Source organism: Oncorhynchus keta, chromosome 17 (genome assembly GCF_023373465.1).
Source record: "Oncorhynchus keta strain PuntledgeMale-10-30-2019 chromosome 17, Oket_V2, whole genome shotgun sequence".
Lineage (NCBI taxonomy): Eukaryota > Metazoa > Chordata > Actinopteri > Salmoniformes > Salmonidae > Oncorhynchus > Oncorhynchus keta.
The window spans coordinates 16246388-16270034 of NC_068437.1; the positions used below are offsets into that span (position 1 = coordinate 16246388).

Sequence of the window (23647 nt, forward strand, 5' to 3'; positions counted from 1 at the left end):
GGTGGCAACAATGCCGGCCACGGATGTTTCACAGTTGCTTTGAATGTTCAAAAGTATAGTGTAAGAACACTTTTAAAGCCTCAAAGAATAAATTATACAACTTACAAAACAAGTCCTTTTTGGTTAGCCACAGCAGTCAACTAGCTAAGTAGCCACAGTAGTTAACTGGCTAGCTAGCCACAGCAGTCAACTAGATAGCTAGCCACAGCAGTCAACTAGATAGCTAGGTAGCTGTTTAGCTTTCTAGCACATTCACTGATTTGTTTGTAAACAATTAACAAGCTAGTTAGCTACCATATAGTCTTGTCAAAACTTTAAACAGAGTAGCTAGCAAGCAACAAGATATGTCAAATAACAGTCTTAAAGCCACTTGAGGGTAAATAAATCAGATTTGACCATTCAGACACAAGTCACATGGCCAGGAATCCGATTTGTATCTGACTTCAAACCACCTACAAAGGTAACATGGCTACACTAGTGGTCATAGTACAGGTGTTTTTTGGCTGTTTAGACTGCAGGAGAAAGTACAGATTTGAATCGGATATGCAAATAAATAGGATTTGAGTCACTTCAAACTGCCAATGTGAACAAGGCTTTCAAGTGACCCAACTGGCTGAGTCAAAAATAACCCAGCATATTTTAAGAGTGTACTCTCTAGGGCCAGTGGTGAGCTGTGGAGGCAGAGGGGGGCATGACATGGGATTCAGGGAACTCGTAGGGGCACTTGAAGTGGAATGTGTGTGTTTATTTTGCCACTATTTAACAGGTAAGTCATTGAGAACCCATTATATTTTACAATAATGACCTGTGTGTTTGTGTGTGTGTTTATGTTTATAACATGGTAATACAGGTATATAAACATTGAGTAAATGTAGATATGAGGGCACAAAAGTGGAGCATGAAAGTTCTTATAATGCCCATATTTAGTGTTATTGATGCTTCTGTGACATTCTTTCCTACTACATTGGCAAACAGCTACGAGTGGACAGAGTTGGATGATGCGGACTGTTCTTGCCTTGCTCCCCCTCACGTCATTTCATTGTTTCGAAGCGTCCCGAACAAGGAAAAGACATGGGGAGAATCTCAATATCATCCTTCTCGAGTGCTCTCTCCCCTCCTCCTTCTCAAAATCTATTGGAGGAGAAGGACAGAGAGGCGGGATATCTGGCTTTCTCATCCAATGGATGTTGAGAAGGAGACGATGAGCGAGGACGTGAGGTTTGACAATTGAGATATTTTAATGAACTTTTTCTATTCGTTGAAATGATAGGTGTGTCAGGGGTGTGTGCTTCTTTGCCTCAGCTGTCAATTATGACGTCAGTTCCGGCGGGTGGGTCGAGCTCTATGGTCTGTGTGGTGGGGAATTTTGACAGCGACAGCGTTGTTTAGGAGACAAACAAGGACGTGTTGAAGAGGACTATTTTTCTCTCCTCGTTCCTCCGGATCTCGCACTGACAGTTTCTCAACGCAACTAGATTTCTGACGATATGGCGGCTTCAGATCGGGCTGTCTACTGTAAGGTAGATCAATTTGAGCGCTTTATTACTGCACATATTGATGTGAATTGCATTACTTTATGTCTATATGGTGTTGACATAGAATTTAAATGTTACGATTCGAATTTGCCTGTATTCATCGACTGATGTTTTTGAGGGAATTTATTCCATTCATATTTATAGTTTCAGCAAAATAACAGAAAATCTATGAATGGATATTGTTGCAACAAGATATCTGGGGCCATTGTTATTGTATAATCTGATTTCACATCGAGCACGCCGGCGCATCCGACATGGATATCGATACATGCTTTTCGTGATGTATGGCTGTTCATAACTCTTGTACTCGGTTACTACTATGAATAAACAACTGCCCATGAGAGTTTTGTGACAGTCTTATACTCCAAGTTGCACAATTAAGTTATTCTTTCCCACGCATAGACTAGGCTACATGTTGCACTGCACACTCCTTGAATCAAAGTAACGAATGTTGGCCCTAGTGGAGCCTTACCCTAATAATTAGAGCTTGAGAGAGATGTTCTATTTTAGGATATGCATTTAACTTATAGAAAATGTTCAAGATTTGTCTCATTGCAGAAGTGTTAAGTTAAGACAAAAACATATGTTTTATTGTCCCATGCACCAGTTAGCCTACACTTTGAAGTTTTTCTTGATATGTCAAATAGGGGTGAGAGGCGGTGTTGAGGACATATTCAGTGATGGAGCTAAAATGTTTGTCTGGGAGTACAGTTGTTGGAGCGGCATGTAGCCTAGAGGTTGGAGCGGCATGTAGCCTAGAGGTTGGAGCGGCATGTAGCCTAGAGGTTGGAGCGGCATGTAGCCTAGAGGTTGGAGCGGCATGTAGCCTAGAGGTTGGAGCGTTGGGTTCGAATCCCCATGTCGACAAGGTGAAAAATCTTGAGCAAGGTACAGTACTTAACCCCAATTGCTCCAGGGTCGCTGTTGATAAAGGCAGGCCCTGGCTGTGACCCCACTCTGAGGGTGGCACTCAGTGCCAAATTGCACACTTCCTCTGTGAGTCTGAAACTTGACCCAAATCCTGCTGTACCTGTCCCAGTCCCCCAAGCTACAGGAATGCTGCCTGGGTTTTTCCACAGCCAGGCTAGTTGAGATTTTAACCCATTTGTTGCCTTCTTTTAGTCATCCACTATTTTTCTGAATTTGTTACACATGGGTCACAGTATTCTCTGTGAGGCTTGGTAAGGATATACTGTTAGACGTTTTGTAATTGTATCAGTAACTTGTATTAATCAACAGTATGATATTGTATAAACTGAATACAATAGATTACCATAGAATGCACAAGACCTTTCTGTAGAATGCACAGTAAAATACCATAAATGTGTTTTACAGTATTAATTACGGTGCATTGTGGGAGGAGAGTCTCTGACAATGCACCATAATTAATACTGTGTAACACATTTATGGTATTTTACTGTGCATTCTACAGTGTTTACATAAAGGTATTGTGCATTCTACGGTGACCTACTCTATTCAGTTTAGGGAGTCTGACATATTTCAAGGTCTGCCTTAAATAAGCTATATTTGGGGAAAGGGGATACCTAGACAGTTGCACAATTGAATGCATTCAACCAAATGTATCCTCCACATTTAAGCCAACCTTTAAATCAGAGAAGTGTTGGGGGTTGCCTTAATAGACGCCCAGGAAGCAGTTGAGATTTTTCCACCTTGCCGGCTCTGGGATTCAAACAAGCGACCTTTCAGGTCCAGCAGCAAGGCTACCTGCCGCCAATATTTGTTGCAACCGTGAGTGAGAATGCTGTGTCCCCACAGAATACGATAATATACTGTATTTCAGGAATTCTACAAACCTTGTCCTGAAACACTACAGTAACTTACTGGCCAATTGCTGCCAGTAATTTACTGTGATTCAGAATACAATATCAATACTGGATTTTTGGAGTGGCAAACCCCTTTTGAACACTAGTGGGTGTGTGGTATTGTTGTTTCTTACTCATTAACATATTTTGAGGTGTGTCTAATAAGCAGTTATATTTGTTTCACCCGTTAGTGAGAATGCTGTACCAATTTAAATGGTATGTGGTAGTGGTTCCCTAACAATTATGTTTATATAGGAGACAGATCAGCAACAAATTGTTTTTATTTCTTATTGAGTTTGGAGAGCTAAAACTACTAAATATCAAGGCATTAAACACCTCTCTCTCTCTCTCTCTCTCTCTCTCTCTCTCAAAGCTACTCTTAGAGAGGCACATCTGATGTTTAAAAGGGGGCTCTTTGCTGTTATACAGATTAAAACTATCAATTTGGATTGGATTGGATTGACAATGGAACCCTGTTTAATGTCACCTTATTTTAAATGAAGCCATACAGAGTTGGAATGAACTTGTTTGTCTGCCACCAATTAAACATCATAAATGGTTTAAAATAGCCAATATAGATCGTAAAAAATCTGTTTCACTTATGGTCAAGAGGTTTGGCCACTATGCTACATACAAGATAGTTGGGAACAGAGTTTCGATGTCCCAATACCATGGCACCGGGTTTATGAACTGATATACAAGACAACAACTGATGCATCAATTTAGCTTTTTTTAATATAAGATATTATATACAATTCAGCAGTCAGACAGTTGCAGACTCTGCCATGAGGTAGAATCTGTAGAGCATCTCTTTTGATACTGTCCGTCGGGAGCTTGTTTTTGGAGTCAGGTCCAGGAATGGTTGCTATGCCATAATATCAGGGTGCGGTTGGACCTGGAAACTCTATTGTTAGGCGATTTGAAGGACCACAGTCAGTCAATAGGAAATATCATTGCTGCCTTGGGTAAAATGTTTATTTTCAGGGCAATTTTGGCAGAAATGTTGCAGATGGGGAGTTTCAAGTCCCGAGTGTGACGCCATGGGAGAATGGAGAGATGTATTGCTCGGGGAAATGTTACAATGATTATTTATTGGGAAATTTGGATTGATCTGTGGCTGTCTGAAGGGTATAATTGTTGAGCGTTGAAATAGTTATATACACAAATGTACAGTGTAAATGTTTGAGTTCCTCCAATCAGGGGTGGGGGTGGGCGTAGGATTATTGTATGTTTTGCTTTTTGTTATTTACGTTTTGTGGTTTTGGCTTCACGCTGTATGCTGGTCCGGGTAGTTATGGGTACGCTCGATTCCACGCTCAGCTGGGTGTCGGGCGGGACTTGGTACTGCCCTTGGAAAATCACTTTGGCCCGGGGGCGGGGCCCTGCCGTGCTTGCATCTCGGGGCGGGTGGTGGCGAGCACACCCTCTGACCAGAGAACCTTTAATATTTGAGTTGCTAGCCATGTCCCTTTGATCTGTTTTGCCCAGTAGTCACTGTCAGTTTAGATGCTTTTGTTAGGGTCTAAATTGCAGGTGATATAAAACACAAGATATCAGTTGGTATGCTGAAATATACAGTGTATATAGTTAAATATGCACTATTAGAAATTGCTGATTTTATTTTCAATACAATTCAACAGCAAAGTACTGTATTGCTGTTTTGCTATATATTTACTGCAGCAAACTGTAAATTATGGTTTATTGTGGAGAAATATTGTGGGAAGAGAAAGAATCGCTGATCATTAACATATTTTAAGGCTTTGTAAGTGGTTATATTTGTTGCAGCCTTTAGTGAGAGTGCTGTACCAATTGAAGTGATATGTGGCAGTAGTTACTTAATAATAACATTTATACTGAATAAACATATACTGAAAAATAAATGCAACCATTTCAAAGATTTTACTGTTACAGTTCATATAAGGAAATCAGTCAATTTTATTAAATCTGTTAGTCCTTATCTACGGATATATCATATGACTGGGAGTACAGCTATTGCGTCTGTTGTTTACCAATACCTTTTAAAGAAAGCAGGGGCGTGGATCAGAAAACCAGTCAGTATCTGGTGTGACCACCATTTGCCTCACGCAGTATGACACCACATCTCCTTTGCATAATGTTGATCAGGCTGTTGATTGTGGCCTGTGGAATGTTGTCCCACTCCTCTTCAATGGCTGTGCAAAGTTACTGGATACTGGCGTGAACTGGAACACGCTGTCGTACACTTCGATCCTTATATGCTCAATGGGTGACATGTATGGTGAATAAAGCAGGCCATTAAAGAACTGGGACATTTTCATCTTCCAGGAATTGTGTACAGTTCCTTGTGACATGATATCGTGCATTATCATGCTGAAACATGAGGCGATGGTGGCGGATGAATGGCACGACAATGGGCCTCAGGATCACATCCCTGTATCTCTGTGCATTCAACTCTGGTGGACATTCCGATAGTCAACATTCCAATTGTACACTCTCTCAAAACTTGAGATAAAACTGCACATTTTAAAGTGGCCTTTTATTGTCCCCAGCACAAGGTGCACTTGTGTAATGATCATGCTGTTTAATTCGCTTCTTGATATGCCACACCTGTCAGGCAGATGGATTATCTTGACACAGGAAAAATGCTCACGAACAGGGATGTAAACAAATTTGTGCACAATATTTGAGTGAAATAAGCTTTTTGTGCGTATGGAACGCGGGACCATGAAACATGGAACCAACCCTTTACATGTTGCGTTTATATTTTTGTTCAGTACCACCAGATATCTTATGATATACAGTATATCTGACTATATCTTGTTAGTGCTAATACAATACTGAGATATTCACTGTAACTTCCCCATTTCTCCTTCTCCCAAATCCAGTCAGCTGATGTTCTGAAAGAGCTGCAAAATCTGAACCCCTACAAATCAGCCGGGCTAGGCAATCTGGACCCTTTCTTTCTAAAATGATCTGCCGAAATTGCTGCAACCCCTATTACTAGCCTGTTCAACCTCTTTCGTGTCGTCTGAGATTCCCAAAGATTGGAAAGCAGCTGCGGTCATCTCCCTCTTCAAAGGGGGGGCACTCTTGACCCAAACTGCTACAGACCTATATCTATCCTACCCTGCCTTTCTAAGGTCTTCGACAGCCAAGTCAACAAACAGATTACCGACCATTTCGAATCCCACCACACCTTCTCCGCTATGCAATCTAGTTTTAGAGCTGGTCATGGGTGCACCTCAGCCACGCTCAAGGTCCTAAACGATATCTTAACCGCCATCGATAAGAAACAATACTATGCAGCCATATTCATTGACCTGGCCAAGGCTTTCAACTCTGTCAATCACAACATCTTCATCGGCAGACTCAATAGCCTTGGTTTCTCAAATGATTTCCTTGCCTGGTTCACCAACTATTTCTCTGATAGAGTTCAGTGTGTCAAATCGGAGGGCCTGTTATCCGGGCCTCTGAAAGTCTCTATGGGGCGCCACAGGGTTCAATTCTTGGGCTGACTCTCTTCTCTGTAGACATCAATGATGTCACTCTTGCTGCTGGTGATTCTCTGATCCACCTCTACGCAGACAACACCATTCTGTATACTTCTGGCCCTTCTTTGGACACTGTGTTAACAACCCTCCAGACGAGCTTCAATGCCATACAACTCTCCTTCCGTGGCCTCCAACTGCTCTTAAATACAAGTAAAACTAAATGCATGCTCTTCAACCGATCGCTGTCTGCACCTGCCCGCCCGTCCAGCATCACTATTCTTGACGGTTCTGACTTAGAATATGTGGACAACTACAAATACCTAGGTGTCTGGTTAGACTGTAAACTCTCCTTCCAAACTCACATCAAACATCTCCAATCCAAAGTTAAATCTAGAATTGGCTTCCTATTTCGCAACAAAGTATCCTCCACTCATGCTGCCAAACATACCCTCGTAAAACTGACCATCCTACCGATCCTCGACTTCAGCGATGTCATTTACAAAATAGCCTCCAATACCCTACTCAATAAATTGGATGCAGTCTATCACAGTGCCATCCACTTTGTCACCAAAGCCCCATATACTACCCACCACTGTGACCTGTATGGTCTCGTTGGTTGGCCCTCGCTTCATACTCGTCGCCAAACCCACTGGCTCCAGGTCATCTACAAGACCCTGCTAGGTAAAGTCCCCCCTTTTCTCAGCTCGCTGGTCACCATAGCAGCATCCACCTGTATATCCGCTCCAGCAGGTATATCTCTCTGGTCACGCCCAAAACCAATTCTTCCTTTGGCCGCCTCTCCTTCCAGTTCTCTGCTGCCAATGACTGGAACGAGCTACAAACATCTCTGAAGCTTGAAACACTTATCTCCCTCACTAGCTTTAAGCACCAGCTGTCAGAGCAGCTCACAGATTACTGCACCTGTACATAGCCCATCTATAATTTAGCCCAAACAACTACCTCTTTCCCTACTGTATTTATTTATTTGGCTCCTTTGCACCCCATTATTTATATCTCTACTTTGCACATTCTTCCACTGCAAATCTACCATTCCAGTGTTTTATTTGCTATATTGTATTTACTTTGCCACCGTGGCCTTTTTTGCCTTTACCTCCCTTATCTCACCTCATTTGCTCAAATTGTATATAGACTTATTTTTCTACTGTATTATTGACTGTATGTTTGTTTTACTCCATGTGTAACTCTGTGTTGTTGTATGAGTCGAACTGCTTTACTTTATCTTGGCCAGGTCGCAATTGAATATGAGAACTTGTTCTCGACTTGCCTACCTGGTTAAATAAAGGTGAAATAAATAAAAACTTGATGCCAGAGCAATGAAATACAGTGTAATACAGTATTTTGGTAGATAGTGTGGTCTACAGCTTATCATGAGGTAATCAGGCAAGCAATACCTTGAGACTTCCTTAATATTAGACATCGCACACCAGCTGTTATTGACAAATAGACACACACCCCACCCTTCGTCTTACCAGACATAGCGGTTCTGTTCTGCCGATGCACAGAAAATAAACAGTTGGCTGGGTTATCTGTGTCGTCATTCAGCCACAACTCAGTGGAACATAAGATATTACCGTTTTTAATGTCCCATTACTGGGATAGTCTTGAACGGAGATCATCCACTTTATTCTCCAGTAATTGCATGTTGGCCAAAAGAACGGATGGTAGAGGCGGGTTACCCACTTGCCGACAAATTCTCACAAGGCACCCCAATCTCCGCCCCTTGAATTTCCGTATTTTCTTTACACGAATAATGGGGATTTGGGCCTGGTCTTGGAGAAGCAGTATATCCTTCGCGTCGGACTCATTAAAGAAAAAATCTTTGTCCAGTTCGAGGTGAGTAACCGCTGTTCTGATATAAACTATTTTTTCGGTCATAAGAGACAGTAGCCGCAACATTATGTACAAAATAAGTTAGAAACAATGTGGAAAAAACACACAAAATAGCACAGCTGGTTAGGAGCCTGTAAAACGGCAGCCATCTCCTCCGGCACCATCGTGGGCGGGTGGTTTGCTGATGTCAACGTTGGGAACAGATTGTCCCATAGTGGCGGTGGGGTTATGGTATGGGCCGGCAGAAACTAAAGACAACGAACACAATTGCATTTTTATCAATGGAAATTTGAATGCACATAAACACCATGTCGAGATCCCGAGGCCCATTTATTTGAAGGTATCTGTGATCAATAGATGCATATCTGTATTCCCAGTCATCCGTAGATTAGAGCCTAATGAATTTACCAATTGACCAATTTCCTCATTTGAACTGTAACTGTGTAAACTCTTTGAAATTGTTGCAAGTTGCATTCATATTTTTGTTCAGTATTCAATTATTTTCACCAATGGATCCTTAACTATAACAACATTTAACTATAACAACATTTTAAGTAACGGTTATAGACATGTTTTAATTGCTATGACTGTGATAAGCGTTATTTGTATTGACCTTCATTGAATGCAGTGACTGTAAGTTGCTGAGGGCAAGAGTGCCTGCTAAATTACCACAATGTAAATGTAAAAATTAAAACTTGCAAAGAACACTGGGTAATATGTCACGGCATGGGTAATTCCAGTAATATACTGTAAATTAGAATGCAGTAAACATGTTGGTACTGTAAAATGGATTACCATAAAATGAAATACAATAGCTGTAGTGTAAAATAAATTACAATAAATTATTGGCAAATTGCTACCAGTAATGCACTGTACATTTTACTGGAAATTGTTTTACATTCTAGCCTCTACACAAACTGACTGCAGTGGTAGTTGAGGGTTACATAATCATTATCTTTGGTTGCTGCCTTGGGGCCCTTGTCCATACTGTCAGGGTTGTGTGGACGTGGAGTTTGCCTTTAGTTCAAAGGTCACCTTCCCATCAGTGAAAACTTTCCGCACTGGCCCTTATCATGCTGTAAAGTTTCCTCTTGGTTTAATATCCATTAATGATCGGCCATGGTTGCATATCCCAAAGTGTTCATGTTCATGCACAAGGAGGTCTACTCACATATTTTGTGCATGTAGGCTATACTATGTTGATTGCAAGCTGAAGTTCCTGAGGACAGCATTTTCAGTTGCAAAGATTTTATAGAAATTGATCTGATATTGATGTATGAAATATTCCACAGAGAGCCCTTCAATGTGCACCTGCAAAACTGTTCTCCCCGCTGCACCAATGATACAGGGTGATTTGAGCTGCCGGACACTTCTACCAGCAGCAAGTTGGTATTTGCCTGTTGAGTTGGTTACTGCATGCACTGACAGAACCCAATGGGTCTTCTTTAGCTTTCAAAAAGGTATAATTTCTCATCAGAGCTTTCCATGCAACTTCACACCATGGTGCACAGCGCTATGGTGTAGAACCACTGCAGATGAATAGTACCTGCATAATGTCTACGACCCACAATCTCAGGACATAGTCCCTTCCTAACCATGTGTTGTACGTGTTTATTCTATTCCTATGGGAGCTATGGGATACTTCTCCTGTTCTGTTCTTAGGCAGTACGTTTCTAAGTGGCTTGGCTGCACTGTGAGAGACTTGTCTTTAGGAACTTGACATTGGTGGAAAAAGTACCCAATTGTCATACTGGAGTAAATGTAAAGATACCTTAATAGAAAATGATTCAAGTGAAAGTCACCCAGTAAAAAACTATTTGAGTTAGTCTAAAAGTATTTGGTTTTAAATATACTTAAGTATCAAAAGTAAATGTAACTGCTAAAATGTGTTAAGTATCAAAAGTAAAAGTACAAGTGTAAATCATTTCAAATTCCTTATATTAAGCAAAGCAGACGGCCATATTTTCTAGATTTTATTTATTTACGAATAACCAGGGGCACGCTCCAACTCTCAGACATCGTTTACAAATGCAGCATGTGTTTAGAGAGTATGCCAGATTAGAGGCAGTAGGGATGACCAGGGATGTGTGAGTTAGACCATTTTCCTTTCCTGCTAAGCATTCAAATGTATGGAGTAAAAAGTACATACTTCACTACATTCCCGAAGACAAGTAAAAGTAAATATTATTAGTCAAGTCATGTACAGATACCCTCAAAAACAACTCAAGTACTACTTTAAAGTATTTTTTACTAAAGTACTTTACACCACTGGAACTTGAGACCTGCAATTGGCTTGGCTGCTTTAGACAGCTGCATAGAGACAGATAGAAAGAATGAGAGAGAGCGAGGGGAGGTCTTTATTTTTGTTCCTCTCCTCAAACAGGACTTTCCGGTTTCGTCTTTACTTTTTTCTTTCTTGCATTTATCACATTTGATTCTCTGTGATTCTGTGATTCCAAAAACAACATGTCAGTAGGATTTGTATATAAATACATTTGATTTGTTTACAACACACGTCCTCTTTCAGAAGCCTGGTATGCGTGTTCATTAGGGAGGCGAGTCCTTCTGAAGACAAATGTCACCATAGAGCAGTATCAAGAGGCTGCTGTAGTACAGAGAATGTGTTCATGGAGGTATCGGCAAGCGTGTGGGTATGTTGGTAACTCTGTGTGTCTGTGAGTGCATGCGTGCGTTCTTGCATGCACGTGTGTACTTGTTTGTCGACGTGTTTATGTGTGTGTACTTTTCTGCCTGCGCGACTGACTATGTGAGGATATGTGCGAGTCTCTTAAAGCCGATTGATGCTTGATGTGGATCGGAGGCTCAGGACGGAGGGTGTGGCACAATTGCGGCACCTCCGGATGCCAAATTAAGCTCCGTATGGCGATGCCGTGCGTCTCCCAAATGTTTTAACAATGCAGAGGGCTCCATTATAGCGCCACATTGACATGATTGGTTGACGGTAGGTCAGGCAAACGTCCTGTATAAACACAATCTCCCTTTGCTGACAACTTCCTTCACAACAGCTCTGCTCCTCAAAGTGCAAGAAGTATGAATCCCCTGACTTCTGCAGAGGCCGCATCGCAGTAAATGCTATACAGTCAATGCAAACGCCGGATTGACAATGCTTTTTGCTTTACTCTGCTATCCACTCTTAGATGCTAAGGGATCAGTAACCCCACAGGCCTCCCATTGATGTTAGAGACTACACGGCCCTGCTGGTACTTCTCAAGCCTGTGTACACTCTTATTAAAAAGGGTTCCAGTAGGGTTCTTTGCAGAGGGATAGTTTTTTTTTATCAGAAAACTTTTTGAAACAAAGGGTTTTTTGATGATTCTTCAGATGGCAAGAAGGGTTCTATGTAGAACCATATATCATATTTCCCAGCATGCTCTATTGCAGGTGATTTTCAGAATTGTTTGTATATATTGATTGGTTGATTAATTTCATTATTTTATATTTGATTTAACCTTAACTAGGCAAGTACAATGACGGCCTACCAAAAGGCCACCTGAGATTAAAAATAAACAATAAAATAAAAATATAGGACAAAACACACATCACGACATGATAAACACCACAACACTACATAAAGAGAGACCTAAGACAACAACAGCATGGCAGCAATGCATGACAACAAAACATGGTAGCAACAGAACATGACAACAACATGGTAGCAACACAATATGGCAGCAGCATAACATGGTAGCAGCACAAAACATGGTACACACATTATTGGGCACAGACAAGAGTACAAAGGGCAATAAGGTAGAGACAACAATACATCACGTCAAGCAGCAACACATCTGTCAGTAAGAGTGTCCATGAATGAGTCTTTGAATGAAGATGGAGATAAAACTGTACAGTTTGAGTGTTTTCTTGCATGGCATCTTAGTTAGTTTTGCAGCTGGGCTGTAAGAAGAGCGATTACGATAGAGGAAGCCAAGTCTAGATTTCACCTTAGCCTGCAGCTTTGATATGTGCTGAGAGAAGGACAGTGTACCATCTAGCTATACTCCCAAGTACTTGTATGAGGTGACTACCTCAAGCTCTAAACCTTCAGAGGTAGTAAACAAACCGGTGGGGAGAGGGGCATTCTTCTTACCAAACCACATTACGTTTGTTTTGGAGGTGTTCAGAGCAAGGGTAAGAGCAGAGAAAGCTTGTTGGACACTAAGAAAGCTTTGTTGAAGAGTGTTTAACACAAAATCCACTGAGGGGCCAGCTGTGTATAAGACTGTATCATCTGCATATAAATGGATGAGAGAGCTTCCTACTGCCTGAGCTATGTTGTTGATGTAAATTGAGAAGAGTGTGGGGCCTAGCATCGAGCCTTGATCTACCGTATCACAAGCTTTGGCCTAGTCAATAAAAATAGCAGCCAACATGGCTTAGAATCAAGGTCAATGGTGACATAATTTAGGACCTTTTTAAGGCTGCAGTGACACATCCATAACCTGAGCGTAAACCAGATTGCATACCAGAAAGAATACTATATACCTCAAGAAAGCCAGTCAGTTGATTATTGACAACTTTTTTCCAACACTTTTGATAAACAGGGCATAATAAGAATAGGCCGATAACAGTTAGGATCAGCTTGATCTCCCCTTTAAATAAAGGATGAACCGTGGCTGCCTTCCAAGCAATGGGAACCTCCCCAGAAAGGAGAGACTGGCTTGGCGATGATGATCGGGGCTGCAACCTTAAAGAATAAAGGGTCTAAACCGTCTGACCCAGATGTTTTTTCGGGTCAAGTTTAAGTAGCTCCTTTAGCACCTCAGACTCAGTGACCGCCTGCAGGGAGAAATTTTGTAGCGGGGCAGGGGGAAAAAGAGGGAGGAGCATCGGGATAGTCACATTAGAAGGGGAAGGAGATGAGGACATGTTGGATGGGCAAGGAAGCATGGCTGAGTCAAATAGGACTCGTAACTTAATGAAGTGGTGATTAAAGAGCTCAGCCATTTGCTCCTTGTCAGTAACACCCACATCATCAACATTAAGGGACATGGGCAGCTGTGAGGAGGAGGGTTTATTCTCCAGGTTTTTATCCGTTTTCCAGAACTTCTTGGGGTTTGACCCACAGAGAGAACTGCTCCTTAAAGTAACTAACTTTGGCCTTCCGGATAGCCTGAGTGCACTCATTTCTCAATTTCTCATTTTCTTTATGGGTGCGTGTTTGTTAACAATACGACTGAAAATATAAAGAGAGAAGGTCCAAGCGTCTTCGACAGAGGGGACCAAGCTGATTCTATACCATTTTACAGAGGCCAGTTCATGAAGGAAGGCTTGCTCATTGACGTTTTTTAGCAAGCGTCTATGACAAATCAGGACAGGCCATTTTACTGAGCAGCCATTATGAATACAGGCTGTAAAACAGTGATCACTAAGGTCCATACAGGAAACACCAGGCTGATACCTATCAGGATTAGTTGTGAGGATAACATCAAGGAGAGTAGCCTTTTCTGGGTGTTTGGAGTCATACAATGGGATTGGTAATAATCTGAGAAAGATTTAGGGAGTCCTATTGCTTTAGGACTTGGTCAGGTGGTTTAAGGATGTCCCAGTTTAGGTCACCTAGCATGACAAATTCAGACTTTTGGCCAGGAGTGAGCTTAGGCCATTTAGGGTACAAGCCATTGCTGATGGTGGACGATAATACCTAGCAACAGTCAACAAAGAGCTAATTGAAAGTTTAATGCTTAAAACCAGCAAATCAAATTGTTTGGGGACAGACTTGATGGAGACAACTGAGCACTGAAGGTGTTACTTGGTAAAGATTGCCACTCCACCACCTTTGGAAGATGTGTCTTGACAAAAAAGGTTATGACCAGAAAGATTAACAACAGTGTTTAAAACACTCTTTCTTAACCACGTCTCAGTAATGACCAACACATCTGGATTGGAGCTGTGAACCCACACTTTCAATTGATCCATTTTAGGTAATAAGCTTCTAGTGTTAACGTGCAGAAAACCCAGGCTTTTACAAAAGCAGAAATCAGTGAAGCACATATCAGAGCACAAGTCAGAATTGGGGCTAGCAACAGTAGATGGGCCAGGGTGTACATGCACATTTCCAGATATCATCAGCAGTAATACAATCAAGGCACAGCTGAGGACAGGGAGAGCTCTGATGTGTTGATTGTTGTATGACATTTGAATGTGCATTTGATATTGTACAGCAGGATCATCAGGTAACATGAATACAAAGCCGGTGAGAAGTGGTTAGAATAGGATGGGAGGCCTTGTAACCAGAGTCCCGAGTGTGGGAACAAACATAGTCTGTCCCACGGTTGGGTAAACAAGCAAGTTCATAGTCAACAAAGCATGCAAGAGTCACGAGGCAAATAAAGCACAATAAAAAATATATAACGACTTGGGGCTAGCCATTGTAAGTTCAGAGTCAGTGCGTGTGTGCTGGAGGCAAGTGAAAACTCGGGAGAGGCGGGATTGTGGCAGGGGTACCTGTACCAGACGGGAGACAGGCCAGGGCAGATGGTGAACAGATCGCCAGTTGCAATCCAAACAGCAGTGCAGCAGGCAATGGGAGTAGGTGTCACACTCACTTGGGGAAAAGCTTTTTGCGGGAGGCAGATTCCTTGTAAAAAAAAATCACAGTTAGCTAGCTGATGTAGCAAGTCTCTGTCCACCATTGATTCTCCATGTGGAAAAGGAAGTCATTAGCTAGATATATCTCTTCAGTTTTGGCTTTTGGGGGTTGCGAGAAGGATATCTTCTGATATGATCAAAGCAACAATATTGTTTCTTATTGAGGTCATTTACAATTGAAGGGTCCTGGCTGCATATCAGTTGAAAATAGAGATGAATCCAGGGTTACTGTATTGTAATGACCTCTACACAGAGGGAGGGGGCTTCAAATGTCTCTGCATTTGGGTGGGGGAGGCTGTGAAACTCTCCTGCCATTGTTGGGTTGAAGGGCTTTGAGAAACCTCACTTCACACCTCATGGCTAATTGATCTGATCTGTCCTGCCTAGCAAGCTTGGTAGCCTTAACTTAGCATTCAGTCCTTACAAAGTAAAATATATAGTTGTAATTTATTTTTCTTCTTGCCTTTAAAAGTAGCTTCAGGCTCAACATTACTCACTCAGTTCCAAGTTGGATTGTGTTCAGGTTTCTTCTGCTTCTTTTGCTGTATAGACCTTGGAAATAAGAATCTTTGGTAGTAGGAATCCTTCCAGGGAATTTTGTCCAACATCAGGTTTTAGTTTTGGAGTTTTGATTTGGAGTGAAGGTAATGTTGTGGAGGGTAGTATCCTGTATATGTCCGTGCGGAAAAATCCAAGTTTACTCTATCTATCTTTTTGTAAAAACATGCGGGAGTCCATCTGCTCATGATCTCTCTCTCTCTCACTCTTTGTGATGCTACACAAAGATAAATAACATACAATCTGTTAGTAGTAGGACTCATTGCACCCGTTACTGGGATGGTTGTTCCAGTTTAGATGATTGAGGTAGTCTCAGTATTTAATCTTAATTCTGAATGCATGTTGTGGGTGATTTAAAAACAAAAATCCACACGTCCTTCTGATAAAGTGGTACAAGTATTAGCACACTGTTTTGAAGCAAACTGCTTAGCAATTTTGACGCATGCCTCTGGGCTCCGTTGTCAAACGTACTTGTGGCTTGTAAACCAGGAGCTTCCTAACACCACTGTGTTAGGATATAATTAGGCCCTCAACAATAGGCCTTCTGATATACAGTGGGGCGAAAAAGTATTTAGTCAGCCACCAATTGTGCATGTTCTCCCACTTAAAAAGATGAGAGAGGCCTGTCATTTTCATCATAGGTACACTTCAACTAGGACAGACAAAATGAGAAAAAAAATCCAGAAAATCACATTGTAGGATTTTTTTATGAATTTATTTCCAAATTATGGTGGAAAATAAGTATTTGGTCACCTACAAACAAGCAAAATGTCTGGCTCTCACAGACCTGTAACTTCTTCTTTAAGAGGCTCCTCTGTCCTCCACTCATTACCTGTATTAATGGCACCTGTTTGAACTTTTTATCAGTATAAAGGACACCTGTCCACAACCTCAAACAGTCACACTCCAAACTCCACTATGGCCAAGACCAAAGAGCTGTCAAAGGACACCAGAAACAAAATTGTAGACCTGCACCAGGCTGGGAAGACTGAATCTGCAATAGGTAAGCAGCTTGGTTTGAAGAAATCAACTGTGGGAGCAATTATTAGGAAATGGAAGACATATGATAATCTCCCTCGATCTGCGGCTCCACGCAAGATCTCACCCCGTGGGGTCCAAATGATCACAAGAACGGTGAGCAAAAATCCCAGAACCACACGGGGGGACCTTGTGAATTACCTGCAGAGAGCTGGGACCAAAGTAACAAAGCCTACCATCAGTAACACACTACGCCGCCAGGGACTCAAATCCTGCAGTGCCAGACGTGTCCCCCTGCTTAAGCCAGTACATGTCCAGGCCCGTCTGAAGTTTGCTAGAGAGCATTTGGATGATCCAGAAGAAGACTGGGAGAATTTCATATGGTCAGATGAAACCAAAATATAACTTTTTGGTAAAAACTCAACTTGTCGTGTTTGGAGGACAAAGAATGCTGAGTTGCATCCAAAGAACACCATACCTACTGTGAAGCATGGGGGTGGAAACATCATGCTTTGGGGCTGGTTTTCTGCAAAGGGACCAGGACGACTGATCCGTGTAAAGGAAAGAATGAATGGGGCCATGTATCGTGAGATTTTGAGTGAAAACCTCCTTCCATCAGCAAGGGCCTTGAAGATGAAACGTGGCTGGGTCTTTCAGCATGACAATGATCCCAAACACACCGCCCGGGCAACGAAGGAGTGGCTTCGTAAGAAGCATTTCAAGGTCCTGGAGTGGCCTAGCCAGTCTCCAGATCTCAACCCCATAGAAAATCTTTGGAGGGAGTTGAAAGTCCGTGTTGCCCAGCAACAGCCCCAAAACATCACTGCTCTAGAGGAGATCTGCATGGAGGAATGGGCCAAAATAACAGCAACTGTGTGTGAAAACCTTGTGAAGACTTACAGAAAACGTTTGACCTCTGTCATTGCCAACAAAGGGTATATAACAAAGTATTGAAATAAACTTTTGTTATTGACCAAATACTTATTTTCCACCATAATTTGCAAATAAATTCATTAAAAATCCTACAATGTGATTTTCTGGATTTTTTTTCTCATTTTGTCTGTCACAGTTGAAGTGTACCTATGATGAAAATTACAGGCCTCTCTCATCTTTTTAAGTAGTAGAACTTTCACAATTGGTGCCTGACTAAATACTTTTTTGCCCCACTGTGAATAATGTATTGTCATAAATAATTTAATCGTAAAGGCTAATAACACTGGTGGAACCGTTCATAGAGGGTTCTAAGAAGAGCCGTTAGATGATACAATGGTTCTTGTTAGAACCCTTCACAGAGGGTTCTAGGCAGAACCTTTCATAGAGTGTTCTAGGTAGAAATATATATATATATATATATAGTGGATTCTATGAAGAACCCTAAATAGAGGGCACAAAAAAGGGTTCCGCTATGGGTACAAACCTTTTTTCACAAGAGTTTTGACAAACTAAGGTCCTTGGAGGACACCTTACAACAGTAAATAACAGAGACGTCTCTTTCGCTTTCTCTTTGTCACTCTCTGTCTTTGTTGTTCCCTCTATGTTTGTCCCCCTCTCTCTCTAGTAACCTTTTGATTAGCTCCAGGGACCTATGAGAGAGATACAATTTGAACATCCTCAGAAAACACATGTCATTTGGGAAGTAGTGCACTACGTAGGGAATAGGGTGCCATTTGGAACGCAACCTAGATCTTCCATGGTAAAGTTCCTCAGTCCCATCTATAATACTGGGTCATAGCCAAACTTAATGTAAGCTGCTCTGGACAGGCGCTATTATCAACAATGTACTATGGAGAAGGCCTGTTCCTGCTATATTCCTTGGAGCTTAATTAAGACTGTTTATAAGGGTGATACCTAAGAGTCTTGGTTGGTCAGGAGTGCTGGTGTTTTCCAGTGGTTCTGTATGCTGCAAGTCTGTATGCTCATTTACACTGGACTGTGTGTGAATCTTTGTCAAACTGACCCGTGTTGTGAAGAGAGACATATGTATGGGAAACTGTCGCAGTTCAAATCATCTTAGAACCTATTTAGCATATGAATGTTGTTTAGAATGAATATAATGATTTAAGCTGACAAAATAGTAGTGTGTGTGTGTGTGTTTAAGAGGCAAACAGACTGTTCCGCTGGCCCAGGAACAGTTTTGTTTGTCAACTCCAACCGTTAGTTTAGGTTGCACTGTTGCACTAACCCTATAACAACTCCCTCAGGATGAAACAACAGCGGTAGTAGTGTGTAGTAAACTACATGGACTGGGTCATTCCACGAATAGAGGGCCTTTTGGATCAAATAATTTGGTCCAAAATAACAATTTATTTCACCTAATTTTAACATTTTGTGATAAAGAAAACAATTTCAACTTCATAACAAACATACTGTTCAAGTCGGAAGTTTACATACACCTTAGCCAAATACATTTAAACTCCGTTTTTTTTTTACAATTCCTGACATTTAATCCTAGTACAAATTCCATGTCTTAAGTCAGTTAGGACCACCACTTTATTTTAAGAATATGAAATATCAGAATAATAGTGTAGAGAATGATTTCAGCTTTTATTTCTTTTATCACATTCCCAGTGGGTCAGAAGTTTACATACACTCAATTAGTATTTGGTAGCATTGCCTTTAAATTGTTTAACTTGAGTCAAACATTTCGGGTAGCTTTCCACAAGCTTCCCACAATAAGTTGGGTGAATTTTGGCCCATTCCTCCTGACAGAGTTAGTGGAACTGAGTCAGGTTTGTAGGCCTCCTTGCTCACACACTCTTTTTCAGTTCTGCCCACAAATTTTCAGGGCTTTGTGATGGCCACTCCAAAACCTTGACTTTGTTGTCCTTAAGCCATTTTGCCACAACTGTGGAAATATTCTTGTGGTCATTGTCCATTTGGAAGACCCATTTGCAACCAAACTTAACCTTCCTGACTGATGTCTTGAGATGTTGTAATTTTCCATCCTCATGAACCATATATTTGGTGAACTGCACCAGTCCCTCCTGCAGCAAAGTACCCCCGAAACATGATGCTGCCACTGCTGTGCTTCACGGTTGGGTCGTGTTCTTCGGCCTGCAAGCCTCCCGCCTTTTTCCTCCAAACATAATGATGGTCATTATGGCCAAACAGTTGTATTTTTGTTTCATCAGACCAGAGGACATTTCTCCAAAAAGTACAGTCTTTGTCCCCATGTGCAGTTGCAAACCGTAGTCTGGCTTTTTTATGGAGGTTTTGGAGCAGTGGCCTCTTCCTTGCTGAGCGGCCTTTCAGGTTATGTTGATATAGGACTCGTTTTACTTTGGATATAAATACTTTTGTACCTGCACCTTTCGCACCAAAGTATGTTCATCTCTAGGAGACAGAACGGGTCTCCTTCCTGAGAGGTATGATTGCTGCGTGGTCCCATGGTGTTTATACTTGCGTACTATTGTTTGTACAGATGAATGTGGTACCTTCAGGCGTTTGGAAACTGCTCCCAAGGATGAACCACACAAAATCTTGGCTGATTTCTTTTGATTTTCCCATGATGTCAAGCAAAGAGGCACCGAGTTTGATGGTAGGCCTTGAAATACATCCACAGGTACGCCTCCAATTGACTCAAATGTTGTCAATTAGCTTATCAGAAGCTTCTAAAGCCATGACATAATTTTCTGGAATTTTCCAAGCTGTTTAAAGGCATATTCAACTTAGTGCCATTAAGTGCCTCCCGAGTGGCGCAGCGATCTAAGGCACTGCAGTGCTTGAGGCGTCCCTACAGATCCGGAAGACCCATGAAGTGACGCACAATTGGCCCAGCGTCCTCCGCGCTCTAGCGACTCCTGTAGTGGACCGGGGCTCATGTACGCTGACACGGTCGCCAGTTGTACTGTGTTTCCTCTGACACGTTGGTGCAGCTAGCAGTGCGACCTTTGTCTCTCCTGAGTCCATACGGGAGTTGCAGTCATGGGAGAAGACTGTAACTCCCAATTTGGGGAGAAAAATGTGCGTAAAAAAATAATAAAGTGATAGGGTTGACAATATCATCTTAACTTATTTTTTCTTATTTTAATGGAAACACTAATTTTGGAACATGGTTTAGTTTAGGTACAGCAAAGAGGTATGTGATTCAACTGTTAAATTGAGAGGTTTATCAAAATGTACACACCTAACATGCTGACCAGACATGCTCCGCGCATGCGTCTGCGCGTAGCATTGTGCAGATTTAGATTTTGTCTATCCCTACCAGAAAAAATGTTCTGTATTATTTTTTTATTTTTATTTCATGGTAGGCACAAATTTGCGTTAAAATACAGTGTGAACAAAACCAACTGGAGAACCATCTGTATTAATTTGGGGACAGGTTGAAATGACAGATGGGCATGAAACATTCATGGACATTTAGTTAGCTTGCTGCTGCTAGCTCATTTGTCCTGGAAAATTAACATTGGGTTGTTATTTTATCTGAAATGCATATGGTCCTTTTTTAGCTGTCGAATTTCTGTCAAATTTTTATCCTTTTTGAGTCGTACAACATTGTGTTTTCCTACTCTGACAATAAATTGACAGATAAAAAGGGGAAACCTAGTTAGTTTTGAATTTTCTTTGATAAATGTCTCTCCCCGTTCATTTTCTTGTTATTTTTCTGTGGATTTTATATGGCGGTAGGCAACCAATTTTAAGGTGCATTTCCGCTGCCATCTGGACTAGAGTGTGGACCTCAGTCACCCACATGCTCTTAAAAGCTAATGAGTAGATGGGAGAGGTGGGACGTGCAACGCGTCAAGCATGTGAAATAGAACCAAGCTCTATTTTAGCGCCTGGCTACGCAGACGCCTGTTGACACCCAAGTCGTGACTTGCGACATAAGCCTAGTTTCCTGAAACGGGTCACATATGCTGAGCACTTGTTGGCTGCTTTTCCTTCTCTCTGCGGTCCAACTCATCCCAAACCATCTCAATTGGGTTGAGGTCAGGTGATTGTGGAAGCCAGGTCATCTGATGTAGCACCACATCACTCTCCTTCTTGGTCAAATAGCCCTTACACAGCCTAGAGGTGTGGGTCCAGCCTGGGGGTGTGGGATTCACGCAGTCTCCTCTGAACAGTTGATGTTGAGATGTGTCTGTTACTTGAACTCTGTGAAGCATTTATTTGGGCTACAATCTGAGGTGCAGTTAACTCTAATGAACTTATCCTCTGCAGCAGACGTAGCTCTAGGTCTTCCTTTCCTGTGGCGGTCCTCATGAGAGCCAATTTCATCATTGCGCTTGATGGTTTTTGAAAATCTTGACATTTTCCGTATTAACTGACCTTCATGTCTTAAAGTATTGATGGACTAACATTTAGCTTTGCTTATTTGAGCTGTTAATATGCCATATTATCGACTTGGTCTTGACAGTGTTCTGTATACCACCCCTAACTTGTCACAACACAACTGATTGGCTCAAACACATTAACAGGCTGGCTACACCGCTCGCGTCGCATGTGTGAGCGTTGCAAAATACATTTTGAAATCTATGTTATTCAATTATTGCACCCACACTGCTCGCGCGTGCCAACGAGCGTCTGCGCTGCCAAGGGCTAAAATAGAAATCAGTTCTAAATCTGACGCAGATCGTGCTGCAAGTCCTGCCTCTCCCATTTCCTCATTGGTTATACCCACGTGGGTGACTGAAAGACAAACGAGGTCGGTGGCGGTAATGCATCTAATTTATGAAAGTTGCCAATCGCAATATAAAGTCCAGAGTAGAAAAGGCCTGGAAGGAGGAGAGATGACTAGAAACGATTCGGTTGACGATTTTATGTGTGGATTAATTGTCTGAGTAGAGGACCTTGTGCATTTCAGGTAAAATAACAACTCAATGTTTTATATCCCAGGACAAATTAGTGAGCAGCAGCAAGCTATCTAAATAGGACAAATTAGCTAGCAAGTGCAAGCTAGCTAGCTAAATTGCCATACATGTTTAATGCTTTTCAACCTGTCCCCAAATTAATGTAATTGGTTCAGAGTTTGTTTTGATATTTTAACCTGCGTGTCGTGATCTCGTTTGGTGTGGGGGGACAAAATAAATGTATGCACGATGGCGCACGTGCGCAGTCGGTTTGGGTTCCGTGTAAGAAGGAAAGAAATTCCATACCTGTTAATTTAAAAGTCGTTCCAAGTGACAACCTCAGGAAGCTGGTTGAGAGAATGCCAAGAGTGTGCAAAGCTGTCATCAACGCAATGGAGGGCTACTTTGAAGAATCTCAAATATAAAATAGATTTTGATTTGTTTAACACTTTTCTGGTTACTACATGATTCCATATGTGCTATTTCATAGTTTTGATGTCTTCACTATCATTCTATAATCTAGAAAATAGTAAAAATAAAGACCCTTGAATGAGTAGGCGTGTCCACACTTTTGACTGGTACTGTATGTGTACATTTATTTTGCAATGCTCGCGCACGCAACGCGAAATGTCTGATCAGCATGTAATGTCTGAGAGACATAAAAGGCACTCTATTCGTGGAATGACCCAACTGTCCGTCGCCAGGCCTGTACGCACGTCACTGCATGCCTAGCTTCCAACCTAACAAACATGTAGGCTGACTTGGCAGCCAGACTGGGGTAGTACAAGACTCCAATGTCATACTGGAAAATGTAACAGGACCCATACAGCTGTCTAGTGGGGAGAAGTGCTCCCAATGTCCATCTCCCAACATTTGACCTTGTAGTATTCACCTCAGAAACAGACAGCATTCACACATCGGGAGGTCAGACCCTGTTCTGTTCTCAGCCTCCTCGGGCTTTCTGTATCTGTCTGTCTGTCAGTTTTATTTTCATGCACATGCTGTTCCTGCTGTAATCCGAAGGGGAGTAAAGCTCA

The 23647-nt window shown here is 41.8% G+C and overlaps 1 protein-coding gene across 3 annotated transcripts in view; it reads left to right on the plus strand.

Moving 5' to 3' along the window:
* Positions 1 to 663: 663 nt before the first annotated feature.
* Positions 664 to 23647, plus strand: part of LOC118396520 (peroxisome proliferator-activated receptor alpha-like) — a 61754-nt gene continuing 38770 nt past the window's right edge. Inside the window, exon 1 of one of the 3 annotated variants that reach the window (XM_052465616.1) lies at positions 664 to 766. The gene's annotated coding sequence lies outside the window, so the exon portion shown is untranslated. Of the gene's footprint in view, positions 767 to 1344; positions 1521 to 23647 lie in introns of those variants that run through there. The other 2 variants (XM_035790776.2, XM_052465615.1) reach the window with 2 other exon arrangements.